Source organism: Artemia sp. Qi Xiang Cuo, chromosome 20 (assembly GCF_049724085.1).
Source record: "Artemia sp. Qi Xiang Cuo chromosome 20, ASM4972408v1, whole genome shotgun sequence".
NCBI classification, from domain to species: domain Eukaryota; kingdom Metazoa; phylum Arthropoda; class Branchiopoda; order Anostraca; family Artemiidae; genus Artemia; species Artemia sp. Qi Xiang Cuo.
The window spans coordinates 7,057,314-7,070,023 of NC_142813.1; the positions used below are offsets into that span (position 1 = coordinate 7,057,314).

Here is a 12,710-nt window from a genome sequence, read left to right on the forward strand (position 1 = left end):
AAGAAATCTTTAAGATGAAGGCAAAGACTTTTATTATACATACTTTTTATTAATAAACAAATTTACAAACATTATTAAAACATTTTATTCTTAGAGCATTGAAACCAATACTATACAGGTAGGAAAGGATATTATCCACTATGAAGTCATTCAGTCAAGGATTGTCTACATAAATGCTGAGAAATTTACTGTAGATATATCCATGACATCAAAAAATAAAATATAGGAGTATATGAAAACCCCAGCTTAGGTGCAGTGACTTGCAAATAGTAGCTGAATTTAAATTTTTTTTTTTTTTGCAAGCTATTCATACAATACCTTAAACTTTTTATATATTTTCATGATAAAGCGTAGCTGTGTCGACCTCAAATGGCTTGATGGTACTGTCAGCTGTTAGTAGTCATAGTAGTATTAGGAGATAATAGGCTTTTGAATGTTGCATATAAAATTCTCCAATAAGAGTTCCATTCTAAGCAAAATTTTCTTATAATGCTAGCTATCAAGCTTGAGTAGTAATGGTATTTTCTTGCTTTTGCAAGTCACTCATACGATATTTAAACATTTTCAGATATTTTCTTGATAAAATATAGCAGTTTTGACCTCAGGCGGCATGATGGTGCAGTGAGTTGCTAGTAGTAATTGTATTTTCGTTTTTTTTGCAAGCCATTCATACAATACCTCAAACGCTTGAGATATTTTTATGACAAAACATAGTTTTACCGCCTTTTATTTGATCTCAAATAGTACGGGACTTTTAGATCAAATTCAGCGGTAGCAACACATTTTAGGGCGAATGCAAGGACCATAGTAGTAAAAGTGATCCCAGTCCCAACTTTTCGACAAGAAATTAGAGTGCCTCCGTTCACAAATACAAAGAGTTCTTAACAACGCAGTATTGGATAAAAAATCAACTCAAAGTAAAGAGCGACATTAAAACGAAAATAAACTATTTCCTACACAAGGAGGGGCTGCCCCTCCTAAGCTCCTTACTCTTTACGCTAAAGTTTGAGCTTTTTAAAACACTTGAAAAACTTCAGCGTAAAGAGCAAGAAATTGACAGTTGGCAGCCTCTAACTATTTTCTCTGGTGCGTGGTGTAATTTCTGGTTGGTTTTGTTTTAAATCTGTTCGGAAATTAAATTCCTGATTTTTCAAATTTTTGCCGTGAAAACTCTTTTTGCTCCTCAGAGAATTTCCCTCTACAGCAAATACCACCCAGGCAATTCTCTCGTAAGATTTCTACTCACTTTCACTTGAAAAAAAATTCTGACTGTTTATCAAATTATGCCAAAAAATTCCTCTACCCCAATAGAAAATTTCTACCACGAGAAAGCCCCTAGGCAAATAACTCCCAGCAAAAATGAAAAAATGAGCAGCCAAAGCGAAACAAATATCTTTTAGTATGATTTTCGGAAAACTCGTATAGTGAAGAGTTTCCTCTAGAGAATTCCTGAGTTTAAAATTTTCCATGGAGAATTTTCCTGGTGAAAGTGTTTCCCTGCAGAATTCCCCCCACCCCCACCCCTTTCCCCGAAAAATGTACTTACATTGCTCAATAGCCAATTACAATATGCAAACAACGGGAAAACTGCATCAGTTATATCTCTTCTCCTGTGTCCTGGGGGAAGGAGAAAATTATATAATTCCCAAAGGCAGTTATTGGACTTTTCAATTATGTTGAACCAAATGGCTATTTCAAATTTTGATCAGATTTCTGGGGGAAAAGATGTAGGGTAGGAGAGGGTCTAGTTACCCTTAATACCTTTGGTGACTTAAACGGAACGGGAACTTTTCATTTTTGTTTGAATAAATAAATTCCTAATATTCTAGGACCATCGGTTAGATACGACGACCTTTGTAAATAAATAAAAACAAACATTCTGCGTGACATAATTTCGGGAAAAGGAAAAAATCCACATTGTTGTACAGAGAAACTTGAAACCTCTTCAGCAGAGTATCTGATATGCTAAATCTGATCGTACGAGTTTCATGAAGAATGCTTGACTTTTTTGGGAGGGTTTCCTCTTTTTTGCTAAAATTGGAGAATATTCTCAGCTCCTTAAATTTAGATGGGTAATATCAAACTCAATGAATTTAATATACTTAGAATCAGTACAAAAAGCCAATTCTTTGGATATATCAATTGCTATCAAAATTCCATTTTTCTAATTTTGGTTATTATTGGGTCGAGGAACTCCTTATTTATAGTAAAAAAAAAACAATGGACCACGCATGGCACAGTTCCACCATGCTTAACCAAATGGTGGGCACGGGATTTCTGAAAGTAGGTGACCCATTGTTTTCTAATATACGGTGTTCATTGATCCCTATAGGTAAGGTTCAAGGTCTTCAATTCATTTTCTCTCTTTTCCTTGAGTTTTGACTTCATATACATTGTATATGTATATTGCTTTCTAGAAACAAGTTTTTGTTTGATTGACGGATTGTTTTCAGAGCCTATTCAGTTTCAACACACCAAAGCTGAAAATGTACGCCTTCTATTTACTGAGTAAAGCTATTATAGCATATCGTTATTTCCAAACAACCTTACAATTTTAGAAATACTACCAAATGTATTCATCATGCTTATAGTGATATATAATTAAAACAAAAAGACAACACAAAAATCTTATTTTTTACTACGGCCAATGGCAAGGTTTTCGAACAAAAACTGCTTAATATAACTCAACGTCATCTAGTGTCAAAAATACAAAATCGTCATCTAGCATCAAACTACTACTACTACTACTAACAACGCACCGCAGCTCCAAGCCGCCTGAGGCCAATACAGCTACGCACGCTCCTCCTTCCCCCCCAATCTATTCAAAGCCTCTCTTTTTACACCCTCCCACGAATTTCCCATTTCCTTTAAATCTTTCTTTATGACGTCCTCCCTCCCCCAAGACAGGGACGAACTGTTTTCCATTTAGCCCTAGACGGTTGGCCAAAAAGAACAATCTTCGGCAATCTGTCATCCTTCATCCGCAAAACGGACCCTAGCCACCTCAACCTATCTTTCATTATAGCCCTAAAGAGCGGTATTGAATCATATTTTTCGTATAGCCTATTATTTGAAATACGGTCAGTCAGCCGGGTACCCAAAACAATTTTTAAGCAATTTCTCTGGAAAACATCTAGCAAATCTTCAACCGCTTTTTGGAGCGCCCAAGCTTCAGAGCCATATTTGACCACTGTCATCACTGTAGCTTCTAATATTCTAATCTTGGTTTACAGACTTATCTTCCTATTTTTCCAGACTTTTTTTAACTGTGAAAAAACACCCTGAGCCTTAGAAGCATTAAAAGTGTAAAAAATCGACATCATCTAGCGTCTGACAACATACAAAAGTTTCACTAAAAGTTTTTGCTATAATTAATAAATTTGACAAAGAATAAACAGCAATAACAATACATTAAATTCGAAGCTGATAGAACCAGCAAGTACCAGAGATGAAGAAAAGAGTAAAACCCCTAATAAATCTGAATGAAGCTTTTCGGTATAATTAGGCAGTCGAATTCTGAGCCTCAGTACTAAAGATTACCTAAACATTTAAAAAAGTGCCCTCAAAAAGCAGACAATAACCTACACTAGCTGAAAATGTAAGGTTAAAATAGGTAGTTGCAACTGAATAAGTGTCAACTGATAATGGTGTCTAAGACAAACCACAGACTTACCTCGGTAGTTGTTAATATAGATAAGAGAGATATTTATTGGCAAAAAGACTATCACAAGCCCTAGTGGGCCGAATTCGCATTTGTTAGTAAAAAAAAACATAATAACAGAATAATACAATAACAACACATAAACAGCACTGTAACAAAACAACAGGTAACCGTCAGAAAATACAAAAGTCATAAATATAGGTCATAATTATAAAATATTTTATAGGTCATATTATAAAAAGAATAACAAATAAATAAATATATAGACATAATAATTAAATAAATTAATTGAATTTATTTAATTAAATAAAACCCTCAAGAATCACGTTTAGATTGGATCTGAGAAAACTAGTTTTATAGCCTCAAAAATAAGTGACAGAATAGATGGGAAATATGTAATTTTTGATATGTATTTGCGCATTAGGAGGTGATCCTAAGCGGGTTGGCCAATATTTTAAATTTGAAAAGGTTGTTGGTACCAGTGCGAGCGATGCGAAGCATCGATAGTGGCAAATTTTTGGATAATGACAGTTTTTATACGAAATTGACACTATTTTGTCACCGAGAGTGGCACCGAAAAACCTGCTGATTGGCAACCCTGTCATAACCAACCGTAAAATTTAAACTTGGCGGATAAATGAGTTTTTAGCTTGGTGTTTTTTTCAATAGACTCATGAAAAGTGCAAGATTTGAGAGCTTAGGCCTTATAGATAGGATTTAAAAAAGTAAATGGCTTTAATTACTAGTAATGATCCTGTTTTAGGGGCTTTTTGTTATTAGAAAGTAGGTTAGGCCTAGTCTAGTTGAGTTAGGTGAAAGAAACTTTCAGGTGTGCATCCATATCCTTTATGAAGACCCTGGAGGATATTTTAAGTATTCAAAGTGCACTGACCTTTGATGACCTATATGAATGATTGTGTTAGGCTATACAAGTAAAACCTAGCAAAATAGATCTTCTGCTCAAATGAAGCAGGGGAAAAGGGTTTTGAGTCTCCTGTACTTTTGCTCAAACCCAATTTGTAAAACCATTAATATGGTTTAAAATTCAACTATAAAACTAGGTTAGGCTAGAACTGTATTTTCAAAGGTAAAATTTTAACAGGGCTAAAGGGGTTTCTCTATCTTGGAAAATATGCCTAGTTGAGTTTGATGAATGAAATTCAAGAATGCATCCAGAGCACAAAGGATCTCTTGGGAATCTTCTGTTAGGTATCAAATAGCCTAGGCTTTTCAGTCAAAACTATTAAGCCCTTTTCCTTCTGACTTTTATATGAGGGTGTTAGCCTAGAACTATTGTGGGCAATTGCTAGCTGTTAGGTCTAGTCTTGAAATGGGTTGGTTCTAATTGTATTCGTACAGTAGCCAATCTCTTTTTATTTCAGAAAATAGATGATCAAGATAAGCTATGTATTTTCAGTACAGGACAACTCTCCCCCTTGAACTTATATCCCTTATATATTCAGGGGTTACCTACATATGACAATATAGAAACTTTTTATATCTGAGTAATAGAATATTGTCATTTACTCTTATATAGAATGCAGTATAAAGTCAAACAGAAGACAATATCATGCTTTTTCCTGTTATGTAGAATGATAAAAAGTCATACAGATTACTTTATGCCTCATTCTTTTATTGAGCAAACATGAATAAAGTAATGCAGTTGAAATTTTATACCTTGTACTATTATATGGCAAACATGAACAAAGTCCTACAGATAACTTTTTAAACTTCATACTTTTATGGAGCAAACATGAATAAAGTCATACAAATGACTTTTTATACCTTGTATGTTTGTAATTATATATTTCTATTTCTAGAGAAAAGATGGAGAATGATATGAAGTCTTCTGTATGACTCTTTAAACATCAAATTATTGTAGTAGATAATTTTGGAGACCAAGCTGCCTTTCCATGATGATAAATAAAAGTTCAAATAGGGATAAAATCCTTTTAATAGACAGTGATGATGATAACAGTGATAGAAATTCACAAAAATACCAGATATTTTGGTCACATATACAGTGACCATCATCAAGGAGGCACACTTGTGCCTCTATAAAGAGGCGACCCACCACAATGTTAAGCGATTTCAGGTCCTAGAGGTCGCAGAGAGACGGCGGTAATTGCATTTTGTAGCCCAAGCTCAAACTAAGAAACTTGCAAAATTTCATCCTCCTCCGACTTTATCTTCATGGGGTAAACTGGGCCGGAAGTTTGGACCCTCTAACCACAGCTCCCCTTTAACGTTGTCCGATTGGGCTGAAATTTAGAGGTTAAGCTTTCCTAGGGACCAGGAACTTATCCTCAAATTTTCAGATCAAACCAATCACTCCTTCCCTTTTTTCAAAAAACCAAATATAGCCACTTAAAGTTCATCTCTTTTTTTTTTTGTTAGCCACGCCTACAGGCCACAGTTGGCAACGGATCCGGTTGAATGAGGACTCATTCGAAGCAGAATTTGACTTGTTAGGGCCTTTTGATATTTTCAGACCGAAAAAATTATCCCCCGAATTTACATTTACGAAAAACCTCGTTGTCCTATATTAGCCAATGTTATTTGTTCCCTCCACAACCCCCCCTTGAACGGTGTCTGATCGGGCTGAAATTTAGAGGATAAGCTTTCCTTGGGCCTGGGAGCTTATCGTCGAAATTTCAGCTCAATCTGATCACTCCTTCCCTGTTTTCCAAAAACCACATATCAAGATTTTTGGGAATTTGCTTGCGTCGAAAATACCTTCTATTTGCTAAACAACAATTACTATTGTGTTTGTATAGTCCAGCGGCTGAGACTTCAGACTTTCACGCGGAAAACTCGGGTTCGATTCACCATCAGAGCAACTTTTTTATATACTTTGAAAAGAAACTCAGTTTCTTTTTTAAATTATTTGAAAAAAATTACGTTTTCTAAAGAGTTAAAGAGGCTGAGTTACAAGGTCGACCCTTAAAACGTACAGGGATTAGGAGGCACAGTTGGGGGGCTGTTAAAGAGGCTGAGTCACAAGTTCGAACCTTAAAACGTACAGGGATTAGGAGGCACCCTGTACGACGTGATTTGAGTATTCAGGAATTAAAAGCCTTAACACAAGAATGTTCAAGAGCGGGGGTTTGGGGGCGGAAGCCCCCCAACTTTAACTCCTGACACGATCAGCTAACAGTTAGTCAAGCAATAATAAGTAATAAACTGTACAAAAACGTGCAGAAATTATTTGAAAAAAACTACGTTTTCTAAAGAGTTAAAGAGGCTGAGTTACAAGGTCGAACCTTAAAACGTACAGGGATTAGAGGCACAGTTGAGGCTGCCGCCCTCAAACTCCCGCTTTCGCAGCCTTTAAATATAAAAAAAATTTCTTTAAACTGAAAGTAAGGAGCAACATTAAAACTTAAAACGAACAGAAATTATTCCGTATATGAAAGAGGCTGTGCCCTCCTCAACGCCTCGCTCTTTACGCTAAAGTTTGACTTTCTCACAACTCTTTTTTTAAACAATAAAAACTTTAGCGTAAAGAGCGAGGCGTTGAGGAGGGCACAGCCTCTTTCATATACGGAATAATTTCTGTTCGTTTTAAGTTTTAATGTCGCTCCTTACTTTCAGTTTAAAGAAATTTTTTTTTTATATTTAAAGGCTGCGAAAGCGGGGGTTTGGGGGCGGCAGCCCCCCAACTGTGCCTCCTAATCCCTGTACGTTTTGAGGTTCGAACTTGTGACTCAGCCTCTTTAACTCTTTAGAAAACGTAGTTTTTTTCAAATAATCAGTAGTAAAACTGATGACAGTAGTAAAAGTAAAACTTTTACTACTGATGACGGTCACTGTATATGTGACCAAAATATCTGGTATTTTTGTAAATTTCTATCACTGTCTATTAAAAGGATTTTATCCCTATTTGAACTTTTATTTATCGTAAATTATTGTGGAGAAGTACAAATAAAGTTATACAGAAGACTTTTTGGTTTTCTTATTTCATATATGATCCACTAAAATGTCATACAGAAGAAATTATATTACCCCCCTGATACATAGAGAAAACAACAAAAAATCATATGTAAGAATTTATTCATTTTTGCTCTATATTATTATGAGGTATAAAAAGGCAATACCACCAGATGGCTAATTTGACAGTGTATATATATATATATATATACAAATCTTTAGATTACCCAACCAGTATTTTAAGCCTAGGAGTCCAGCTGGACAAAAGGAAACATATTAAGAAAACAATTCTTACTCTATATTATGTAAAATAATCCTAGTTGACTTATTTTGCTGGGGGAGAGCCTTTATCTCCACTTCTTTGCTTGTTTTTCCAGTTTTTCTAAGAAATTCCTGAATTTCTTAGAGCCTATATATTCACAGAATATATACCCGCACCCCCCTAATGTGTAAATATATACCAAGAATTGCATCCTCAATCTAAATATAACATCCATTTGCATCACAAATGAACTTTACTCTCATATTAGCCATGTGGTGGATGTCCTATAAAAATTCATCTGTAAGACTTTTTTTTATGTTTGCTCTATAATAGTATGAGGCATAAAAAGTCATTTGTAAGACTTTAATTTTTGTTTGCTCTATAATAGTAGGAGATATAAAAAGTAATCTGTATGACTTTATTTGAATTTGCTCTGTAATAGTATGAGGTATAAAAAGTAATCTGTATGACTTTATTTAAGTTTGCTTTATGATAGTATGAGGTATAAAAAGTTATCTGTGTGACTTTATTTATGTTTGCTCTATAATAGTATGAGGTATAAAAAGTCTTGTAAGACTTTATTTTTGTTTGCTCTATAATAGTATGAGGTATAAAAAGTCATCTATAAGACTTTATTTTTGTCTGCTTTATAATTACAGGAGGTATAAAAAGTAATCTGTATGACTTTATTTGATTTTGCTCTGTCATAGTATGAAGTATAAAAAGTCATCTGTAAGACTTTATTTATGTTTGCTCTAAAATAGTATGAGGTATAAAAAGTCACCTGTAAGACTTCATTTTTGTTTGCTCTATAATAACAGGAGGTATAAAAAGTCATCTGTATTACATTATTCAAGTTTGCTCTGTAACAGTATGAGGTATAAAAAGTCATCTGTATGACTTTATTTAGGCTGCTCTATATATGAAATCCTGTAGGCCTAGGCTATAAAAAGCCAGTTGTTTGCGCTATGTATCAGTAGGGTAGGCTAATATAATTTCTTCTGTAAGCTATGACATTTTAGTGGATCATATATGAAATAAGAAAACCCAAAAGTCTTCTGTATAACTTTATTCATACTTCTCCATAATAATTTGTTTTTTTTAAAAGTCATACAGATGACTATATCTCATTCTCCATGTTTAAAGAAGACACAATATTGTCTTTTGTTTGACTTTATAGTACTTTCTTTATGAGAGTAAATGACAATATTTGTTGCTTAGAGTATAAAGAATCAATGACTTTAATTGTCAAACATTGCTCACCCTATATTCAGACATTAAAAAAAATAACATGGTAAAACAAAAACAAATTTAAAACTTACTTTCCAGCTGTCAAATTGAGCCTATCTCTTTTTATTTTTATTGTCCTTTTCAACTAAAGAAAAATGAACTGGTTAAAAAAAAAAAAAATCACAAGGTAATCTTATCAAATTGTTTGTGATAAAAAATTAGAAGTAAAAAGTGACTTGGCCAATATTCACCAAAACTAAAAATGGATTCTTCTTGACAATTACTACATCAAGAGTATTGGCTTTTTATGCTGATTCTAAATATATAAAATTTGGTAAATATTTACCAAATCATATTATTCTTGACAATTACTACATCAAGAGTATTGGCTTTTTATGCTGATTCTAAATATATAAAATTTGGTAAATATTTACCAAATCATATTATTCTTGACAATTACTACATCAATATTCTTCTTGACAATTACTACATCAAGAGTATTGGCTTGTTATGCTGATTCTAAATATATAAAATTTGGTAAATATTTACCAAATCATATTATTGACTTATGAATACAGTGGATATACCACTCGATTCCTTTTTTTGCACTAGATGCTCTTTTCAAATATAAGAATCATTTTTGTCAGAAATGAATTTTACCCCCACCCCTATATATACCAATTCAGATTATATATTTGCACATTAGGGGGGGGGGGCAAATTTTATTTCTGAGGTAAATAGGATTTCAGTTTAGACTTTACCCCCACCCCCCTAATCTGTAAAAATAGACCATGAACTAGTATATATAGGGGGGGGGGTAAAATCTACTTCCGACAAAAATGATTATTATATTTAGAAAGAGCATAAAAAAAGGCATCGAATGGTACATTCACTTGATTCATAAGTCAGTAATATGATTTGGTAAATATTTACCTAAAATGCTTTCAGTTTACTGTTACCCACCCTAAACCAAAAATTTGCCTGATTTTTTAAAAAGGAGAAATATCTCATAAAAAGAAAGCAATCTTATTGAAAATCCCTTTATTATATACATCATGTGAGATAACCTTATTGTAGAGGTTTCAAGCTCCAATCTTCAAAATATGGAATTTTGCTTCTTTTTTTTCAGAAGAAACATCCTTGATGCATGTTTAGTTTTTTCCCCCTGGGGTGATTGTATCAAACCAAAGGTCCAAGATAATTTGGAGGAAGCTCATTCAAATGTAATTTTAAAGCTTTTTAAAGTGACCATTCAGATAGGGCCAGGGGAAAGTCTTTTTTTTACCATTTTAGGGCACCATACTATGACTTTAGCCCAAAGAGGACAAATTTGCCATCAAATTAAAATTCTGAGAAGCTAATTTATTTAAAGGTATCAATAACTATATTTTAGACTTCCAAAAATAAGTAATGCCACACAGTGGCAGTACTGGATTCAACCAAGTTTATTAGCTTTATTTGTAATGAAATTAGGCTACATTTGGGACCAGTACCTCAAATTATATCTTGGTTAGGCCTGGGTATGATGTGGAAAACAATCAGAAACTAAATAAAAAAAGAGCTTTTGAAATGAAAGCAAGGAACAGATTTGAACAGGTTATTCTTTATATGAAAGGACTTGTCTTCTCCTTAGCTCTTTACTGTGAAGTTTGGCTTTTGTTGAAATATTTTAAGAAAATTTGCAATTGGAAAAAAAAAGATTTTTCAAAGCACTAAAGAGCTTTTATTTAATAAGCAAGGTGTTGAGAAGAGGGCAGTCCCCCTTATATATAGAGTAATCTCAATTTGTTTGAAGTTTTAAATTGCTCCTTACTTTAGTTGAAAAACCTTCTCTATTTGGGTAATTAAATTTTATGAAACTGTAAAGTTTTATGAAGACAATACTTTTTGTAATGCAGAAGAAAAAATCAATATTTCAATGATCTCTGTTTCGATTTTGATGGGTAATCCAACAGTTTGTGGTAACAAACTGTAAGTAAGGAGTAACCCAGCTTAATAGTAACCTAAATCCTAAAAAACAGAATTTTAATACTAATTGATATATCAAAAGAATGGGCTTATTGTGCTGATATCCAAATAAATAAGTTTCATTAAGTTTCGTTTTACCGATCAAAAGCTACAAGCCTGAGAAAACTTGTCTGATTTTCGAAAAAAGGGGGAAAGACCCCCTAGAAGTCATAGAATTTTAATGAAAATCCCACCATCATATTCAGAGCATCAAAGAACCCTGCTGTAGAGGTTTCAAGCTCATATCTGCAAAAATATGGACTCAGAAAGATCACAGATGTGTGTTTATTTTTATTTTTTTCCCATGGGTGATTGTATTGACCCAGTGGGCCTAGAACAGATGGAGAGGGCTTATTTTAACTGAAAGGAAAAGTTCTAGTGCCCTTTTTAAGTAACAAAGAAATGGAGGGCTAATAGGCTCCTCCCATACAACGTTTTTCCCAAAAATCATCTGATGACAATTTTGATATATCTATTTTGCTCAGCATAGTTAAAAGGCCCAATAACTATGTCTCTGTGTATAAAGTGACCCCCTACTCCCCCTGGGGAAAGATTTTAAGTTATAAAATTTGCCCATCGTTTATTTATAGTATTTGTTATTGGGAAGTACACATTTATTTTTTTGGGTGGGGAGGGAAGGACAAATTTTTTGATGGGAGGACTATGCATGGGGAGAATTTTCCATGGAGAGGGAGGCTTCCAGGTGGTTGACCTCTTCAAGGGAAACATTACACTGGGTGAATTTGCCAGAATTCCTATATGAAATTTCATTATATGTCTTGCTTTCTCTTCACCAATTCAATTTTACATGTGAAGATGTTAAGGGTAATTGTCTGGGGTAAATTTTCACCAGGATTGAATTTTCCAGAAGATATTTCCGTGGGGAGGGGATTTTTCCGTGAAGGTGGAGCCAGATTTCCTGGTGTTATTTAAAAAATGAACAGAAATTAAATATAAAAAAAACAAGTTTTTTTTCAACTGAAAGGAGCAACATTAAAACTTAAAATGAACAGAAATTATTACGTAAATGAGGGGGGGTTGCCCCCTCCTCAGCACCTTGCTCTTTGCACTAAAGTTTAAATTTTGTCCAAATTCATTAAAAACGACTTCTGGAAGACAAGGGTCGTTTAATTAGAACAATAAGTAACTTTTTTTAACATACTGAAAAACTGTAGTTTGGAGAGTGAGATGTTAAGGATGGGGCAACCTTCCTCATATAAATAATAATTTCTGTTCGTTTTAAGTTTTTATGTTGCTCCTGACTTTTGCTTGAAAAAACATGTTTTTTTTTGTTATTTAATGAAGCTTAGAGACAAACATTTTCTAAAGGCAATGGAAAAAGTATGTCAATTAAAGTGAAACTTTATAAAAATGAAAAAAGTAAGTAATTACAGAAAATACACAAAACAATAGCCTACTTACAAAAACTAAGATATGAACTCCCATTATTCAGTTCTGTTGAGCAATACCAAAGCATTGGGTGTATATTTTTTAACAAAATTGACAGTTTTGAACTTGATTATCAAACACCAAAATATTTAATACCTTTGGACTCAGTATTTTTTTTTTTTTACAAAGTAATGCATTATCAAAGTAATATGTTCAAAGTAAAACATTAAA

At 33.5% G+C, this 12,710-nt stretch overlaps 1 protein-coding gene across 1 annotated transcript in view; it reads left to right on the forward strand.

The window, feature by feature from the left end:
* The first annotated feature begins 4,281 nt into the window (after positions 1-4,281).
* LOC148939823 (uncharacterized) overlaps positions 4,282-12,710 on the forward strand; it is a 111,859-nt gene continuing 103,430 nt past the window's right edge. The window contains exon 1 of the mRNA XM_089106278.1: positions 4,282-4,386. The gene's annotated coding sequence lies outside the window, so the exon portion shown is untranslated. The remainder of the gene's footprint in view (positions 4,387-12,710) is intronic.